A 19959-nucleotide genomic window follows, 5' to 3' on the forward strand; every position below is an offset into this window, starting at 1 on the left:
GCCCCCGTGCCCTGTGCTTTACTGTAAAAGACCTCATTGGATCTGCTGATTTCACTCCACGGCTCTCTGACCACAGCAGGAGCTGTTGGCTCTTCGGGCTCCAGCACCCACCATAACACCTGGAACTTAGCACCAACCCCCCAACAAACAGCACATGGAAGTCTAGCGGCTATGGGTGGTCCTAACACCCTCAGAGCAGGAACGCTTGTGTGCCCAGATGATTAGCTCCTGTGTGGGACAGGCTCTAAAGACGTCTAAAAAGGCTGTCGAAAGTGGAGGCTCAATGAAGTCACAGCAGCAGGATTGGGCATCTACCAGACACAGCAGAGAGAAAAGCAAAGCCAGGGGCTTCTCCCCGCCTGGCAGAAGCCACAGTACAGATGACACCAAAGAGCAAAGCCACATTCAGGAGCTGTCCTGTTCCTCCTCACCCATAGGTCCGAGTCCTCACTCTGTGGGCTGTGCATGTGAGCCTACTTGGAAACATGTCTTGGTCAAATTCAGTCAAGTTCATTCTGATGGGCACTCCCACTCACTGGCATCCCTTTAAGAAAAAAAGAGGTTTACGACGCAGAGAGAGAACGGGGACCTCAAGGTGAGGATGGAGACAGAAATCAGAGGGATGCAGTCACAAGCCCTGGAGGCCACTGGGGACCATCACCTGTGGCCACCAGAAGCCAGTAAGAGGCAGAGGCACAGAGGTTCCCCAGGATTTCTGAGAGGGAGGGGGACCCTGACAATATCTCCAATGTAGATGTCTAGGCACCAGGTTATGAGAGAATGCATTTCTGCTATGGTTTAGTCTTCCCTTGGCATCTTAGGATGCTGGTCCTGGGACTTGGCAAGCACTCAAGACCCCTAGATAAAATGGTGTAATGTTTACATACAACCTATACACGCCTTCTAGTACCCATAAATGTTGTTAGGTTGTATTATTCAGGGAATGACGACCAGGATAAAACTCAGCACAGTGTAATTCTCCCCCCAGAATATTTACTCTGAGACTGACTGGATCTTCGGACTGGAATAAAGCAGGAAACTAAATGTTTTTTCCTGAACTAGAGATGGAACCTAGCACCTTGCACATACTAGCTCAAGCACCCTACAACTGAACAGCACCCCAACCACAACTAACTGCTAAAGCAACCAGCTGCAAGGTAGGTGTGCGCTGGACTCTCTATCCCCACGAGCTTCTGTGTGCTGATCTGCATAAACACCACGGCCACCCTATGCTACAGACTCATACATCCACAGATGAGCCACCGCAGGACCCCCACTACTGACTGAGACCTCACTCCCCCAATCCCATACGCACAGAATCAGGCCAAGCAGAACGATAACAGGGAGCAGGGAGCCTGGCCTTGTGGCTGCCTGCACAGGAAAGGCAGCTTACAGAAGCTTTCCATATGTTGTGTGGCTGAAGGGCCAGGCAACGCTCTAGGGATCCGTCCAACCCCTTCCTTTCCCCCAAGCAACAGGCCTTAAAGTGCTCAGGTTTTAAAATGCTCTGGAGACTGGTGGATTCTAAAGGAACCGGTTCTATTTAAACAAGCACCGCAAAAGGTCAGTTGTAAAGGCTTGAGCTCACAGCTATGGGAACACAAGTCTCATGCAAATCAGCTGACTTCCAGTCCTGGAAGAGGAATTCAAGCTGGTCCCTCCAGTGGTCCCTGATCTCTTGAACCTACCTCATTGGGTGAAGAGATTGTGGCAAGCAGAACTGGATTCCCGGGGCGGTGCTGGTACAGTGGTATTAACAGGACGCTTGGTAAACGGACAGGCAATGCCGTGCTTTCTCTTCTCTCCTCAAGAGTCAAGGCACAAAGTGATCTCTGTGGGAATCTGCCTGCTTTTCAGGGGAGCCTCTGCTGCCGACTGGAACCCAGCAGAGGTAAGTGATGGGTAACCTACCTGACAGGTTTTCCTGGGACAATGGGCTCAGCCAGGCCTGGGGCCTTCTGGGAATCTTGACTTGTTTTCTTACGATTCTTATGGAAAGGAACAAGGGGAGAGGTTCCCGGGACTAGGGCCAGGGTGACCTAGAGCCAGAGGGCACAGGGCAGTTTCTCAAAGCTTCTCTGTCTATAGCTTTAGAGTGCCTAAGGAACCGGGCTATACACGACAGAGGTGGCGATGAGTCCAGCAGAGATGCAGCCACCAAAGGAGCAACACTTAAAAGTGGCTCCACCTCTGTCAGCTGCTCCTCGGTCTTTGGCTTTAAGACCCTGTGGTCCTCTCAGGCCTCGGGCTGGCTCCGTTGGACCCTTCTCTGGGGCCCTCTGGGTAGCTGGAAGCTCGCCAGCTTCCGCGGCAGCAAGGCCTCCCTCCCACCAGTTGGCTGGCTCAGCCCTGCAGTCTAGTGGACTGACTGGAAATCTCCTTCCTCCAGGTTCACAAACATCCTCTTTCCTGCCTTTCTGAACCAAGTGTCCACCTCAGGCCTCATGAGACTGGAGAGGAGGGTCAGGGGACATTTGGAGGTACAAGGCCATCTTCCCGGTGCACTTCCTCTTCTCCTCATCCCTGGCTGGGGAACCCTTATCTTTCCTTTTGGGGACTTCCCTCTCCTGCTTGCCTTCAAGAGTTCCAACCCCATGTCCATCCTTATCAGTCTGTCTCTTTATTGGATCAGAGTTGGGAAGCAAGCAGCCCTAAGATTTCCTGAATACAGGCACTTGCCCTGCAGGAGGTCAGGCAGGACACCAGGTGGCTCTCCACCTGTCTGCCCTAAGTGTCCTTTTTCTCTTTTGAGAAAAAGTGAAAAAACAAACAGGATAGGCTAGGAGCGGCACATGCTCTGGGCACAACATCAGCACCACATTCAGTTTCTCTATGCACCAGCCCACCAAGCACCAGGGCCAGGACAGGTGGCTAGGGCAAGGATTAGCAGTGGAGCCAGGAGGGCTGGCGTTAAACAGCTGCAAAGGCTAAAGCCTGCTTCTAACCGGAGGCGTCTTTATGGACAGGAGCACAGAGTGGACAGATAATGGGATTCCAGAAGAAGCTACAAACAAGTGGGGTACCTGGCATGGGAGGACCCAGTTGGGGGGGGGGTCCTAGATGTCCTATGTTGACTGGTGTCAGAGATGGGCTCATCTTAACTCTCATAACACACTCGCCCTTTACTCTTCCTTCCTGAAAGAAGATGCGTGTCAACTTCTGAAGTCTCAACACTTAGGCAGAAGGTTGGCCTAGCCTGCTGTGGAGTCCAGGCTGGTGTGGACTGAGGGTGCAGCTCTCAGCTCCAGCCTGGAGGACGTCACTCAATACTAGGACAAGAACAGCCATCATTAAGGTCCAACAGGAAAGGAACGATGTGCAAGGTGTGGGTGAGGTGGTGGGGATGATGAAAGGGACAGGGAGGGGGGGATTAGCTACAGGAGACAGGGATCCCCAGGAGAGAAGCCTGGGTAACCCCAGGTGTGGTTGAAGGGAGGCTGCCATGATTCCTTCTTTCCCCACTTCCTGCCTCTACTCATGGAGCAGAGGCCCAGCAGCCTGGGAAGTCTTTTCAAATGGACTCACAGCAGGAGCAGCGAGGTTCCCAGGGTAGACTCAGCTGTCACAGCTTAAAGGATGTCCAGAAGGTTGTTTCCTCACCAGCTTCCTGTGTGAGTCACCTCGAGGGCACACGTGGACAATCTTGGTTGTCCTAGCACCCCCGAGGCTCCCTAGGAGATGGCTGCTGGGCACTACTGTGACGTGCACTGGTAGCTGGGGACAGCAGCAAAGGATGTGTGACTGCCTTACATGGTTCACATGACAGCTGGAGTTCACCAGCAGACCAAGCCTGAGGGCTTGGGGATTCATTATAGACTAGGGTCAGTGATGGGGGAGGTCGCAGGGGTTAACGGCTAAGGATCTCGGAGAGCTTGGATGTGAGAAGTCAGCTTCAAAAATAAAATGAAACAACTTATTCTACATCATTCACCACTACCAAAAGGTAAAAATGACCCGATGGTCATGGAAGAATAAACAGACCAACAAAAACTATTGTTCAGTCATAGAAAGAAACGGAATTCCCATGCACACCACAATATAACACAATCTCCAACAGTCCTGCAAAGGGGAAGAATGCACTCACCAGAAGTTGCAGGCTGATGCAGAATGTATTCTTAAATGTTCCTTGACTCAGACCATCCTGAACACCCAGTGTGAGCGGAAAGCACAAGTGGACTCTCCTAACTCCATACATAATACTTTTTTTTTTTTGAGGGTGAAGTTGGATATTTATTTAGTGGGTTATGAAAGGGAAGAAGAGAAGGGGAAAGAGGAGAGAGAGAGAGAGAGAGAGAGAGAGAGAGAGAGAGAGAGAGAGAGAGAGAGAGAGAGAGAGAATGGGGGAAGGGGATAAGTGGGGAGAAGGGAGAGACAGAAGCTGACTCTTCCCCATACACAATACTTTTAAACAGCTTACAACAGAGTGCATTTGATAAGCCAATCACGGAGCTGTGACATCCCAAGGCAAACCTGATGAGATGGGGTCAGCAGAGCAAGCAGCTATCTTGAGCAGAGTGGGAGTGCCTGCGGCATCACCTCCGGCAGTGCCTGTAAAATGTGCTGGCGGGAAACGGAGGCGGTTACTTTGTGACCACTCTGGCCAGGGCTCTTAGATGGTCAACAGAGTGACTCTGAGGAGGTGCCATGCCACCAGGACCGTGATGGGTTAGTGACTGTCTGTCTGTGGACGTACACACATGAAGAACGGTCTGAAAAGTCGCCTGGACTGAGAAACGTGGGCAGCGAGAGAATGACTGCTCTCAGGATTGAGGCAGAGATGAGCAGAAAGAAAACCTGTGGCCGGACACAGAGGTGGCCCTACGAAGAGAAAATGCTGAATGCAGGAGGTGGAGGCAAGCGTCCCCAGGGTGTCACCGGCAAGCAGCAGCTGGTTAGAGGTACCGACAGGGAGTCAAAGTGTCTGGTGGTGTTCCTGGAGCAACACGCTACGAACAGGGACAGATTCCTGCAGCTTTCCAGGATCCTATAAAACCAATTCAAAGGCTGAGCAAACCCAGACCCCAGCTTAGAGAAGGACAGGTGTCTGGCCTAGCGCCCCCTTGATACAGACATTTAAGAGGGGCAGCCTCTGGCATCTTGTCAGCCCACTGTGGGTGCAATGTCTTTATACTCGAGGTTCGTCTCACCTGGGTGTGGGTCCACTCAGAGCTGAGCTCCTCACTCCTGTCTTAGAGGAGCAAACTATGGCAGGGCAGGTCATTGGAGCCACTCAGTGCCAGAGGCCAAGGTCTGAGTTCAGATCTAGCCTTCACCCCCAGAACCACTTGGGAAGTGGGATAAAGGAGGGGAAGTGAGGTCGGAGGGGAGAGGTCTTTCTCAGCAGATAACGGTGGCGGCGGTGAGCAGCTACCCACCCAGCTGCTCAGTAGGGATGCTGCCCATCCATCAAGTAACCAATCCTCTGACACCTACAGCCCAAGTCTGGAGACTCTCAGGTCCCCAAGGTCCCAGCCAGAGCACAGTTCTGCTAGTCAGCTGTCCTTGGGCCCCAGGTGCTTCCAGGACCACCACTGAAGACCGAGCAGGCCCACATGGCAGTCATGGGCTGTCCAGAGGGAGGTGGGTGTCCTGGGGTACTCAATTTGAAGCCCACTCATATGCCACACTGGAAGAATTTCCAGGTGTTATCTGGAGTTAGGCCAAGTTCAACAATCCACCGAAACTTGGCACCCAGGTGGAGTCAAGGATTCCATGGTGATGTGTATGCAGGCCATCTGCAAGAAGCCAACCTCCCCTGAGACCAAGACCTCAGAGCCACACAGGAGAGAGGTGCTCAGCATGCCACAGGAGCCAGAGGCTCAGGCACACCCTCTCTGCATTCTGCTACTGCCAGGCAATTTCTTCTTGAGATGGGCCATTCCAGAACCTTCTTTGGCTTGGCAACATGTGAGCTCATGAATATTTGAGGGATCCTGGGTAATGGCGCTAAGTTCTGATGACTCAGTCTGGATGGATCTCTCCCAGCTACTGACCTTTGGTTTAACTGCTGTTCAACCTGAAGGCACAAGTACCTCATACGCAGAGAGCAGCATGAGCGAATGCTTGGCCCGAGCCACCTGGCCTTGAGAGGATCAAGGGAGACAAGCCTAGTGGAAACCATAAACCAACGGCAGAGGAGTTTCTCAGCACTGAACAGCCTATGCTGTCTTCTCACGTTCCCCTTGTCGAGTCTGAAGAGAACATCACTTCTAACCCACCTCCTTGGCAAGACCCCTCAAATGACACTCCACCACCTCAGCGCCAAGAGTTCAGTCAGCTCAGAAGAACCCCTGCCTGTCACCTGTTCAGGACCTGCTTCCTGGGCTTGCATTCATCGCTGGGAAGCACCTCCACATTCGAGGACAACCAAGTTCCACAGGGATTCACAAGGCGGGTGGTTCCGAAAGTGAGCAAATTAACATAAGGGCTTTAAAATGCCAAAGAAATAAAATCTATCAAGGATTCAAGCTTGATGATGGCTCTGTCAGTGGCTTCTGAGAGACATGAGACCATGCTCAGCTAAGTTCCACAGGCCTGCCTGTGAGGCCTTCTTCCAAGACCAGGCTTCTAACTAATTTTACAGCCAGTCCTTCAAGAATCTGGTAAAGGGAGCTTAGTAGTTAAGAGCACTGGCTACTCTTCCAGAGAACCCAGGCTGAGTTCCCAGTGCCACACGGCAGCTCACAAGCATCTGTTAACTCCAGACCAGGGAGATCTGTTTGACTTCCTCTTTTGGCCACGGGGGCACTGTACTTACATGCTGTGCAGACACAAAACGCAAAACAGCCACAGACACAAAAATAAATAAAATAAGCATTTAAACTTAAAAAAAGAATCTGGTAAAGGTGTGTAGAAAATCACTGTACCTGTGAAGGTTTGCAGGAACAGGAGTTTCGAAGCCACTGTGAGCCACCCTAGGGACAGAGTGGACAGAGTGTGGGCAATGTCAAGGGAAAGGGAACAGATGTGCTCCCTGAGTGTGCAGTCCAGGGCTGCTGGCGACACTGGCAGGGCACTGGACAGGGGCAGGAGAGGTGACCCCTCAAGGAGACTTTGGACAAGCTACCAGTCTTCAGATCTCCGCTTCTTCACTGTCAGTGCAGTGTGGCTCTGTGGCTCCAGCCCCTGTCTCTGTCCAAGGGAAAATGACAGTCACAGCGGGGTGCCACACACCAAGACAGCAGACCACACTGCAGGAGCAGAAGGTCCAAGTTTGTCCCTTACTGAGAAATCCGTCCCACAAAGAATATCTGTGCAAGGGCTGGCAGCCATCCCTGGGTCAGGCGTTCCTTGAGCGAGGAGCAGAGACCGGGTGACAGGGTGCACAGGCAAGGGTGACTGTGATTCTGCAGTTCCTGAAGGGCAACCTCGCTCCTCAAGGTCCGGCTCCCAGGCCCTGTTCAGACTCTGGATCTCACCGACTGCCTAGTCCCTTTCCTCTCCATCAGGTCTGAGCACACATTCAACTGCCCGTGTTCTTTGAGAATCTTCCCGGACCCTGGCTTCGCGTTTACTGTTGGGGAAACCAATCTATGCGATCGATGCGAATGCTAAATTAATCTATGTAAATATACACTAATTTATGCAAATGATATCATGGCTAGAACCAAAAAATGCCTGTGCTTTGAGGACAGCTGTTTGCTTTGTTTTGTTTCTGAGACAGTCTTACTATGTAACCCTACCTGCCTGAACTTGCAGAGATCCTCCTGCCTCTGTCACACCCAGCTTTGAGAAGATGAGTTATAAATTCTTTTTTTGTTTTTGGTTTTTCAAGACAGAGTTTCTCTGTGGCTTTGGAGCCTGTCCTGGAACTAGCTCTTGTAGACCAGGCTGGCCTCGAACTCACAGAGATCTGCCTGCCTCTGCCTCCCGAGTGCTGAGATTAAAGGCGTGCGCCACCACCGCCCGGTCAGTTATAAATTCTTTACGCGGATAATTTTAAGAATTCAAGGACGACACAGAGGGATGAGTGTGCAGCTCGGCTGGCGGAGTGTTTGCCTAGCATGCACAAAACCCTGGGTTCAATCACTGGTCCCCAGTCCTGCATAAACCAGTCGTCATGGTGTACATGACTATATAAACACAGCACTCCGAAGGTGGAGGCAGGAGAATCGGGAGTCCAAAATCATCCTTGGCTACACAGCCGGTTCAAAGCTGGACTAGCTAAGTAAATAAATACAGACCGTCTTACCAGAGCTCCTGCATCCATGAATCCAAACAACCACAGGTGAAAATATTTAGACAAAAACAAAGTGTCTGGGGCAGAAGTTCTCGCAACTGGTCAATGTGCTGAGACTAACTGGCTGTGAGAACTCAGTTATTTACATCATTCTTTCTCAAGGTCGAAGAGATGGGGAGCAAGAATGTATAAGCAGGAGAACGGGGAGGGGTAGTGTAAAGTGCTGTTTTCGGGGCATCACTTAGAGCACCCGTGGATTCACAGAAATTGCGGTCACCTCTACTGACAGGTTGGACATGCCCCAGGGGCTGGTCTCACACTCCTATGCACATAGGCAGCACCGACTAGACTCAGTAGGTTATATAAAAAAGAAGAGGACATAAAGTTGGATGTGGCAGTGGTGGTCTAAGGGGACCCGGAAGGAGTAGATATCATCAAAATTCTAAGGGGACCCAGCACCCTCTTCGGGATTCCAAAGGCACCAGCACTCACATTTTTATATACCCCCACACACAGAGAATTAAAACAATTGTCTGCAGCAAACGTGGACAGAGTCTTTCCTGACTGTTACCTCCTCTAGAAGACACCGTGTAAACTAGACAGCGCTTGCCCTGTATTGGGTACTAGGAGCCACATACGGCTGTAGGGGAGCATGTGGGAAGATGTGGGCAGGTTGCAGTCAATATGACACTGAAGTACAGGACTGGATAGCCTGAGGGGTCCTGGGTATCATTCCCCACCCCTGTGACTACCAAAGGAGCTGTGCATATTGTCCATGGCCTCTTTCTGAATGTCAGTCTGCTGAAGACTCTAGCAACGGGGCTGGGGAGTGACTGAGCCTCTCTGATTGAACTGGAAGGACCTTCCAAATCCAAGGGTATTTCATCAAGACATTCCAAAGCCCTCACTATAAACAACACTGGAACTTTCCTTCCTTTGCTCCCCTCCAACCACTCCCCTCCTGCCCAAAGTCTCAAGTATGATAAGAATGTCTCACTTGTCCCCAGGGCCACACCTGCTTGAAGGAAGGTGAGAAGGGCATCAGGACCACTTAAAAGCCATGAGCAGGCTTAGGTTCCCCTGGTCCCCCTTCACCGCTGCTGACCTTGCCCACCTTCAGCTGAAGTCCCTTCCTGAATGAAGACACACAGACTTCATGGCTATTGCAAGGCAGGTTTTGGAAGATGCCAAGAACGGCCTCCGGGAGACACTATGGGCCATGAGCCTCTTAAATCACCTGCCAGAAACTATGAGATCACACTTGACCCCAGACAGACCCACGGGCATCCAGAGAGAGACTCCGCATTTGAATGTCACCTGGCCAGATGGGGCTCCAGGCGTGTCAGGCTAGGGGCATAAGTTACTATGACTCAGCCTGAAAGCCAGTGTCTCCTGCCCTGTGTGTGACTTGATCCTAATTCACACAGCTCAATAGTGAGCCCATGACCTCCTCCCATAAAGCCACACCCCTAACGGTTCTGTCGCGGTCCAGTGGCAAACACAGGCTGACGGCCAAGCCTTCAACATACGGGTCTCTGAGGGGCATTTGAGACCCATATGTGTTAGTGACTCTCTACAATGTCCAGGCAGGAGATAGCTGCACGAAGTGGCCTCACTTGAACCCCTAAAGAAAAAGTCCCATCACCATGGATCAAAGGAACCCTCATTAAATTTCATTAAATTTCTTAATTGTATATCTGACTTTTAAAGACACTTGCCATGCTAACATGAAGCTCGCCCGTTAATGTCTACTTTGCAGTTCTCCCTACAGGTCTACAAAGGGACCAGGGATATGGCACATGCCCGATGGCTCATGCGGCCTCCCAGGTACCTTCTAAGAAGTGAGTAGGCAGGAGGTGGCTATGAGGGCACACAAACCTGGAGAATTCTAGGCCTGGGCTTTGCTATTCCATTATAAGCCTCTGAGCTAAACCTGAATGAGGCCCTCTCAGAGGCTTCTTCGCTCGTGGGTCAAAAGGGAAGTGCGAAGAGTGTTCCTGGGGCCTCAGAGGACAGCTGGTGCTCATGGAAGCTGCAGAGCTCTGAAGTCCACACTCTGGAGCCTAGGGGTGGCAAGACAGCCAAGGTCTCAGGGTCTCCATGACTTCAGGCTCCCTGTTTACCTGCAGGACTGCACACTTAACTGTCTTAGGTGAGAGACTAGGAGTAGACAGGGAGGTGAAAAAGATGGCGGAATCTCCGCTTCTTCCCTACCCTCCAAACTTGGGACAAAAGTCTGGCAGCTTCAAACAAAGGCCTTGCCGGCTGTTGTCTCCCACCAGCGGGCCCCCTGCTGATGGCACGGTTCCACACATTCAATGCTGGATCAGGACGTGTTACACAGCAGATGTGGGCCTACTGACCAGGCTATCTTCCTCCAAACTGACTAACCTGAATTGGGGGCGGGGGGGACTTCAGAGACCTAAACAAAACAAACAAAAACAAAAAAAAAAAACCAGCCCTAAGAGACTGAATTTGCCTCTGCTTTGAAGAGGGCTCTTTTCTCCATTGGTCTGCGCGTGTTCAAACCCCAACAAAAGCCTTTCTTCAACTGGTGATTCCGTCTACTCCTGGTGTTGGTGTCTGAGATTTCTCACATGCAACTTGTGGAGCTCAAGATTTTTCCTGCATTTTAGTTCTTTAACTGGCAGAAAACCTACCAGCAAGACCCCTAGACTGAATCACAGGTCCGTGGGTCAGTCACACTGCTCTCAAGGATGACCAGACCTGTCATCTGGATGACCAGACACCCTGACATGGTCCATCCCTTTGAATGGAACATGCATGGGCATAGGGCAAAAGATTTCCAGGCTAAGCTTTTACACCTATATTGTAGGTACTCCAAGCTAACCACAAAAATGGCCAGTACCGGAACTCTGGGTCATAGAAATCCTGGGGAGCTCTCCATCCCAGCAACCTCCAGGCTGATCATGCTGTGAGTTGAAAGACCAAGAACTTGGAACATTTGTTTTTCTGGAACAAAACCCACAGGCACTGACCCCAAGGTATCACAGCCCAGAGTGCTGGGCTCTTTGAGAGCTATGAGGACCATGTCTAGTCCCTGAACTTCACCCAAAGATGCATGACCTCAGGGTGAGCAAACTGAGCCTGCCTCACCTCATTGAGTTCCCAGGTGGGAGACACCAAGTCCTGCTGGCTCATTTTAGATGGCAAAGCCACCCTAGGGCACGTCTCCTCCTACTTCCTCTTCCCTGACATGTTGCTGGCCCAGTGAATCTGGCAGAGTGCCAGCCAAAGCAAACCACACAAATGCCACCCGGGCAAGTACTGGGTGTCATGGTGCCAGCCTCTAACACAGGGGCCACAGAACAGTCTCTTTAGTTTCCTCTAATAGAGATCAGGATGGGGCCCGCTCAGCCAGGCTCTACTCTATAGCCAAGAGCAGTTAAATCTGAGGTGGAGGAGGGGAAAAGCAGCCCCCTCCCCCATTTCCTGCTGCACAACCCTCTGGGATTCCCTGAGTTCATCCAAAGAGAATCACCGGGGCAGCAGTGACTGACAGTAATTTCAAGCTCTGGCCCCCCCTCTGGCCAAAGCCAGGCCAAAAGAACGCGAGGAATGTGAATGGCTCTCAGCTTGTTTCCACAACCCAAACAGATGGACGCCTACAGGGCAAGGAGCTGCACTTATAAGGAAAGGCCTGGCTGCCGGCCACTTCCTGGGCATTCAAACCTACCTCAGGAGCCTGAACGCTGACCCCGGGACCGACAGCGCCCACATTCTTAGCGGTAGCCCAGGACCCCCAGGCATTCTCCCTACCCTAGTGCACGTGTAGACTCGAACACAGATAAGACAAAGAAGGGGAGAGACATAGAAATAAACATGCAGCTTACTTGGCTTCACAGAAGGGTCTGTGGGTTTAAAGGAAACCCCTAACTAGCCCTGGTAGCCAGTGGTAGGCTTTATTTAAACCCATACATCCTTCAGAATGGAAGATGAGATGGGCCAGCAGCCGTCTCTCAAACTCCCTTTTCAGCCTTCCGAGCTGGAGCCTTGTGCTCAGTGGTAGCCACTGCTTTCCACTGGGCAAGGAAAGACGCGATGCACCTCCCTATCTTGTGGAAATTCCTCCCCCACTGACTACTGGGGACAGTGGTCCTGCTGACAGCCAGAAGGGAAAGGTCAGAAGAAACAGGAACTAATCCGAACACCCATTAATCCTCTTCCTCCTGACACCCCTGGAATGGGGGCGGTGGGGGGGGGATGTAATCTATAACCTCAGGGCCAATGGAACCAACCACTCCACACGGGACTTGGGAAACTCATGTTGGAATAACAGTCCCTTTGTGTAAAGGCAGGACGGGTAACTGGCCCTGCCCCATGCTGCCACCAGAGAAAAAGCTGCTCCACTGGTTTGTCCATAGGACATGAATGGGAATTCACAGAAAGTAAGAGGGAACGTGGCCATCCTGGAAATACACAGATGCCAGCTTCAGACAACTGTGCTTCCCCAGCTGGGGACACTGTGAGCTGAAGGACATCAAGAAAGACAGGGCTATAAGGGAGATTCTGACAGTAACTTCCGGAAGTTAGTGCTCCCTGCTCTGGCGAGGCTTTGTGTGCTGGGAGCCTTCCCTCCTCTCCATGGGTGACATACACTCACTGGTCCATGCATCTCAGGCACCAAATGCTGCTGCTGTTGGGCAGTGACTTCATCAAGGGCTTACTTACCTGCTGGGGGATGTTGGCCTCCTGGTGTCAGAGAAAGAACTCCAAGACGCGGCCTTGCACCCAGGCGCAGAGGGATGCCCTAGGAGACAGAAAGGGCAGTGTGAGAAGATTCTGAGAGTGGGCTCTGTTGGTAGGGTCCCTGCAGGGGTGAGGTGAGATGACGCTCGGACATCAGACCCATTACTGTGGGCCTCCCAGAGCTGCCCCACTACAAGGACCGCAGCAGCCCCTCTGGGCTAGCCTGCCCCTGCTTCTGCTCTTGCCACTGGCTATTATCTGAGCAGCAGCTGAACCCAGGCAGATTCCAACCCAAGGGAGCAGTGTGGTACCCTTCTGACATACTGGGGAGGAGGGGATATTTGGTGACACAGTAAGACAGCCAAAGATTGACCACCAGTGCAGACGGAGGCTGCGCGTGCTTAGTATCACCATGAAGTTGTGCCGTACAGGTAATGTTCTGGTGTCTTTCTCCTTTGGCGGCTACATGGTGTCTCTTTGACTCCGCCTATTCTGTCTATAGATCTCTGTTCATATTTCCTGCCTGGCTTTATTCTGCCCTGCCATAGGCCAAAGCAGATTCTTTATTAACCAATGGTAATAAAATATATTCACAGCATATAGAGGGGAATCCCACATCACACCAGCAAGGGTAGACTCGACCTCCATGCACGATGTGGTGAGGCTGTTTGAGTCCCTGGCACCATCCACCCCAGGCTCTTTGGAGAACCGGGGTGGCTGTGCAGCTGTGGGCATTTATAGGAATGTAGTCCTGGGCAGGGTAGGGTGAGTCCCTTCTGGACACCTTCCCACTTCAAAAGTCACTCCACCCGCACCTGCAACTGTCCTCATGCATACAGACCCATATCCATGCTCTATACCATCACAGATCAGCATCTGTGTACCTGACCCACATCTATGTAACACACAACCCCTCCCTGTGTAGCCAGGGCACATGCTGAGATTTCAGAGCACAGACCTCACCCACTAGGGCTTCAATGGAAACACAAACCTCAGATGTGTCAAAAGATGGGAAGCAGAGGATGCCCCAAAAATGCCACACGAGAAAAGAGCTGGGCCTTGCAAACACACCAGCAGTGTTTGACATCAGGGCCCCAGAAAAACACACTCAACCTGACGCATTCCACCAAAAAGGCGTGGACGATGGAAGAAGAAGTGTTCATAAACAAGAGACACCTCAATCCCAAAGGAGACCGATGGGAGGGGCCATTCAGGACACCAGGCAGGCACCACAGACCAGCCGTCAGGCTTGCTGGAGAATGGCCAGCCATGCTGCTCTTAGGTCAAACAAGGCCTCAGTACTGGGGAATCCCCATCAGAGCGCTTATAAGACCCCACAATCAAGAAGGGAAAGACCCTGAGCACAGCAAAACCAGGCCAACCCAGAGGTACCCCACTAACTACCTGCCAGTGAAGTGCTGAGGAATGGGAGGGAGAGGTGGCTGGGGGCTGCTAAGCTCATCCGACAGGACCAGATGACCCCTTTCCACCTCTCGTCTTCCTGCTCTAACTCTCTGGAAACCCAGGGTCTCTGCATAATGAAAGAAAGGGCAGGGCTAGGGAGCCAGGGCCCATCACAGAGTCATGACTTCTAGGATAACCGTATGACCTAATAAGAGTGGATGGAACAGTCATAAAATCCAGATGTTTCAAGAAACATCACTGTCACCACTGGGAAGAATTTGGGGAACTCCCTATAAACCCAATGCCGAGAGGACAGCATCGCCTTTTATCCAGGAGTCTCAAAGCACCAGTATCTTCTCATGCTGCCCAGCGAAAGGGTGTCCTGGCCACCCTGGTCACCTCTCATGGTCCTGGAGGACATGAACTTTCAGAGCTTGACATGACCTGAGTGCTAGAAGGCTGGATGAAGGCTCACGGCCACCATCCTACTAAATTCAAACAGCAAACTACACAGAGACCGAGACTGTCCACACCCCGTTCCAGGATGGTTAGCAAGTCCCTCTGTTTCCACGTTCCTGGGTGACCTCTCCACCAAATCCCCAGCCTCAGTATCTCAGAATGTGACTGCATCTGGAGAGAGAATGTCTAAGGAGGTAAAATGAGATTAAGGCCCTAATCCATAAAAACTAGGTGATTTGCTAAATGGAAAATGCAGAAAGGGCCTGCAGTGGTTACAATAATGGATGTGATTCTGGTGATGGCCAAAGGCCTCCAGGTGCCACCAGAGCTGAGGCTGGACCGGGCTTACAGGGGGGCGCCTGAGGGAGCCTCTTCTGTCTCCATTCTACACCCATGCTGGACTCCGGGCACCAGAACTGCAAGAAACGTAATTGTGGTTCTGTGTCAAAACTGCCCATCAAATAATTCACCCCACCCCACAGGCCCATCTGCAAAACAAGGGGAGAGGGTCACAGGACCCTACCATTCTGGATGCTGCTGAGGGAGACAGACTTGAAATGGCTAAGGTCCTCCCCCACCTCATCTGCTACAGGTCTTCAGGAAAGACCCCGCGTGGCTCCCTACTCCAGTCAATATACCTCAAGGTCTGTCTTCTGTCAACACCCGGAGCCAGCGCTCCAGCAGACACCTATGATCTAAGTAAGTCCCCAGCCCTCCCGTGGGCAAGTGCTGAGGTTCCAGAATAAATAAGCAAAACAGAAACAGGTGAGTCTTTGCCCCACACCAGGGGCAAGCATGGCCCGTGGGCTGAACCCAATGTGGCCATCTCTCTCTGTAGGGCCCACTGTGCGTCCAGGTTTTGACTTCCTTCTTCACCTCGCAGGCCAGTTCCCTCAGAGCCCTCACAGTCTGGCCCACTCCATACTTCTGGGTACTACCAGATGCTTACTATTTCTAAACAGTTGGGGAAGAGTGGAATGAATCAAAAGACAAGTGTTTCGCGAGGTGGGCATTACATGAAGCTCACATCTAGCGCCCTTACACTGGCATCTTACTGAATAAGAAGTTAACGCGTCAGCTAATGTCCCCTGTAGGGCTTTTGTGCTAAACCGTGAAGCAGCTTCAGAGACCTTCTGGCCCACAAAGCTGAAAGACCTGTTTCCTGGCTTTCCAGAGATGTTTACAGGACCCTGTTCCATGCCAGGCTACTTACGCAATGGGCATGGGGCCAAGCGGCCACAGGCTCAAGCCAGAGGCAAGTGGGCCCCCACCCACAGGTGCGGGCTGGAGGCCAGGCATGGTGCCAAGGGCAGCCAGCACAATGAGGGCAGAAAGAAGCGCAAAGGCGAGGACGTGGCCACAACGGGGAAACGAGAGCCTACCCAACCCAACTTCAAAGTTATTATCCTGAGCTGCTTCCAACCTGGAAAGGGGAAAAGCACTCCAGGGTTCCTTCCTAAAGGAGAGCGGCAGTCCTGACCCCTTCAGTGGCACGGTGCCTCCCAAAGACTTCCAAGGGCAGGTCAGCTCCCCTAGCCCCCGTGATGGCCAGGAGAAACCAGTGATTCCAGGGCCCAGCTGAGCACTTAGCCCCTAGCCCACTCTCGGGATGGCAGGCGCTAGGAGTGGGTGAACGACTTGCACTTGGTTTTCGTCATTTCTTGGAAAATTGTTCGTGCAGGTTTTGACTTCCTTCTCCACCTCACCGGCCAGTACCCTCAAAGCCCTCACAGTCCGGCCCACTTCATACTTCTGGACGCTATCAGCAGAAGAGTTCTCATTTCTTTTCGGTTTCCTGAGGCAGGGTCTCATGTAGCCCAGGGTGGTTCATACCCCAATCTGCCTGCCTTCCCCTGGGGCTGAAGTCTCTAACCTGCTCTATCTGTTCCCACCATCTAAAAGCTACTGAGGGAGCCGCTTCCTCGGGCAGGGTGCAGCCAGTGCTCTGATTAAGACCTGGAAACTTTCCTGGGGAACCAATGAAGAAAGACCACCCATGGGGACCATGAGAATGAGCTGTTCCCCTGCAGGACTTGATGTGTGTATGGAAATGGAACAGAGGAATTGGTGCCTGTCAATCACACATGTACATGTACTTTCGGATAAGCCTGGTGGGTTTGGCATCACCTCATTTCCCTGCCTGCTAAAACAAGGCTCTCTCTCCACAGCATGTGAAAAACTCCAATGTGAGTTTCCTTCCTTCCGTCTTTTCAACAAGCACATACAAAACCACTTGGAAGAATGGACCTTGTTCTTTTATTTCTTTGAAACAGAAGATACCCAACACTTAGCACCAAGTATACAGCAGAAACTTCCCCAAGTGCTTAGAACTTCATTTCTTACATCTGTACAAGGCTGGGGTTCCCAAACATTGGCATATAGCAGAGAACTGGTTACCACAGACCAATACCCACCCCCATCCTGTCCAGGTTCCCGATTCTGAAGTCTATGGGCAGGCCTGAGAATGAACACGGCACCTAGGGTCAGCTGACACTCTGGAAGTCACTGGGATAGTGAACCTGAAATGTGTTTTTCCATCTGTCATCTCAGTGACTGTCCTCTGCAAGCCAGAGATGCGGCTTGACAGGTGTCCCCAGCACACTGAGTGGAAAAGGAACAGAGGCAGGCCAGGGAGAGGCAGACCAGGGAGGGTGTCAATGACCTCATCTTCTTGTGGAGGAAGGGAAAGAGCAGAGCTGGGATTGTGACCCGATGCAGTATAAAGCAAGCATCTGCAGCCTCAATAACTAGAGGAGCAAAATGTAAAGGCAACAGTCCTAGACAAAGCAGACTGCCGAGACCGGATGTCTGCAAGCAAGGACAGAATGCCGTCCCAGGCTGTACTTCCTTCCTTCTGTCAGCCCTCACAGGTGACACAACCTCCCAAGTCTCAAAGCTGGATAAAGTTAAATATCCTGCCTACAGCAGATGAAGGCAGCCGTGGCTGAGTCTTGAGAGAGTTCCTGTCTCCACGAAACACAGGTGGCTGCAGAGACCAAGAAAAGGTGACCGACAGTGTTGGAGACTTGGGTTTTCCATGAGCAGGGACTCAAATCCCAGCATATCATAGAATATAGTGAAGTTCTTCTCCCCCTCCTCCGCCTCCCGGATGCTGGGCAGGATAATAAGATAACAACATCACTTGTGGTCCCTGCAGCTGCCAGTTTTCACAGAGTTCTGGCCCCACCCTGCAAAACTCCTACCAGCCAGCTCCCCCTCCAGCAGTACAGCAGGTGCAGCAGGGAGAGCAGTCCCTTGCTGACCAAGGACCACCAGAACAGGGCTGCCAGCTGACCTCTCCAGTACTGCTTTCCTACAGGTCAAATCTACTCCTTGGTAACCTCTCACCTTGGCAACAGTGTAAGAGGCAAAGGAGAGAGAAATGCAGCCACAGGCCTGAGCCTTTCAATGAGACCCAAATTCTTTCCATGCTTGATTCATTGAGGACCAAGAGTCCTCTTCTCTCTTTAGATTTGAGGCGGGAGGGGCAGAGGGCTGGGGTGACAGTCATAGTTGAGAAATCCCAGTCAACGGCTGAACAACTTGGGAACGGGAGGTGGAGGGTGGGGTGGGGTGGGGTGGGGAGTAGCTTACTTTATAAAGTACTTGTGGATCACTGATCTGATAGGTTATCTCAAACCATTCCTTTCAAATACACCACGCCCCCCCCCAACAGATGCGGAAACTAAGAAAGGAAAACCAGTGGGGGTGTTTGTTTGGAGCCCCAAACCTGCATCAAATTACAGCACTGGTCTGTGCTTTGAATATCTTACCCAAATGACTCCTCAGAGTCTAAATTCCTCGGAGATGACCACAGCCTTATCCAGAAAATGAAGCAACGCCCCCATTGCAAGAAATACCTTCCTTTCATTTAGTGTGTGTGTGGGGGGGGGGGTGGGTGGATGGGTGGGTGGGTGCGTGGAGGCCAGAGGTCAACCTCAGGTGTCATCCTTAGGAGCTGCCCTTGGTTTTTGAGACAGGGTTTCTCACTGGGACCACCAACGAGGCCAGGGCTATTGGCCAATGAGCCCTAGAGCCCTGCCCATCTCCACCTCTCCCATGCTGGGATTACAGTCGCACACCTCACCCACCTTTTACACATGGGTGCTGTGAACATGGGCACTCGGGTTCCCAGGCTTCTGGTATAAGCACTGTACAGACTAAACTACCTCTCCAGTCTGTAGGAAATATCTTTTCATTTGCATTTATTCTTTTTAAAACCTTTTTAAGCACACATAATTTTTAAATTAAAAATAATGCAAACTTGAAAAACAGACAATATGCTTGTCACTCTGTCAGACTGTAAGGCATTTTGGAAGGCCTTTCGATCTGCGGTACAGTGCTGAGCCACCACCCAGCCAGCTGGCTAGCTCCATTTGCCATGATCCCACAGCCTTCTGACTTTGGCCAAACTGAAGCAAGCATAGAAAGAAAGGCTTGTGATCCAGCACACACTTGTCCAGGGAGGCAGTGTAGCTACGAAAGTGGGCTCTGTCTTAGTCTCTGTCCTACTCTATGTATCTGTTTATTCCCGCCTTCCTTCCTCACAAGTCCCATTAATTAGGCATGAAGGGTTAGCATGCTATAAACCCAGTTCCCGCCCTACATGGCTAGGGCTCATTTGGCTCCTAGGGATGGGAAGTTACAAGATGTCATCAGCTCGCTGTGTCACCTCGTGCTGTCCTCATCAGCTCGCTTTTTTCTCCTTGCCTCTGTGAAGCAGCAATTTGGCAAGATTATCAAGCAAGCTAGAAATCAGAGAGAGATGAGGTTGAACACAGTAGACGGAAGTTGCTTGCGTGCTTTAACACAAGACAGAATGGCACCCCGAGTCTGGCATAACAAGGACTGGGTGACCGGCAGGGAGAGCAGGCTCCTCTATCCTCTGGACAATTTAACTCTCCCCCATGTCTCCTCAACACTGCCACAGCGATAGTTTGGAGTCACCTGTCTCCAAGCCAGTTGGATGGAGCAGAAATAATTCCTGTGATGGCTATTCTTGGTTGTCGACTTCAATTAACTAAAACCCAAGCACCCGGGCATGCCTGTGAGAGATCCTTCTAGACTGAACTGTTTGAAGTGGGAAGACCCACCCTAAAGCTGGATCCTTCGAGGTGGGAAGATCCCCCTTTAAATCTGGACCACACATTCCACTGGTGGCCTAGAGAAAGAACATGGAAGAAGGAAGCTCTCTCTCTGCCTGCTCA

At 51.6% G+C, this 19959-nt stretch overlaps 1 protein-coding gene across 1 annotated transcript in view; it reads right to left on the reverse strand.

The window, feature by feature from the left end:
• Sh3bp4 (SH3 domain binding protein 4) overlaps positions 1 to 19959 on the reverse strand; it is an 81183-nt gene that overhangs the window by 35023 nt on the left and 26201 nt on the right. Inside the window, exon 2 of the mRNA XM_038339124.1 lies at positions 12872 to 12950. The gene's annotated coding sequence lies outside the window, so the exon portion shown is untranslated. The remainder of the gene's footprint in view (positions 1 to 12871; positions 12951 to 19959) is intronic.

This window comes from Arvicola amphibius, chromosome 8, assembly GCF_903992535.2.
Source record: "Arvicola amphibius chromosome 8, mArvAmp1.2, whole genome shotgun sequence".
NCBI classification, from domain to species: Eukaryota; Metazoa; Chordata; class Mammalia; order Rodentia; family Cricetidae; genus Arvicola; species Arvicola amphibius.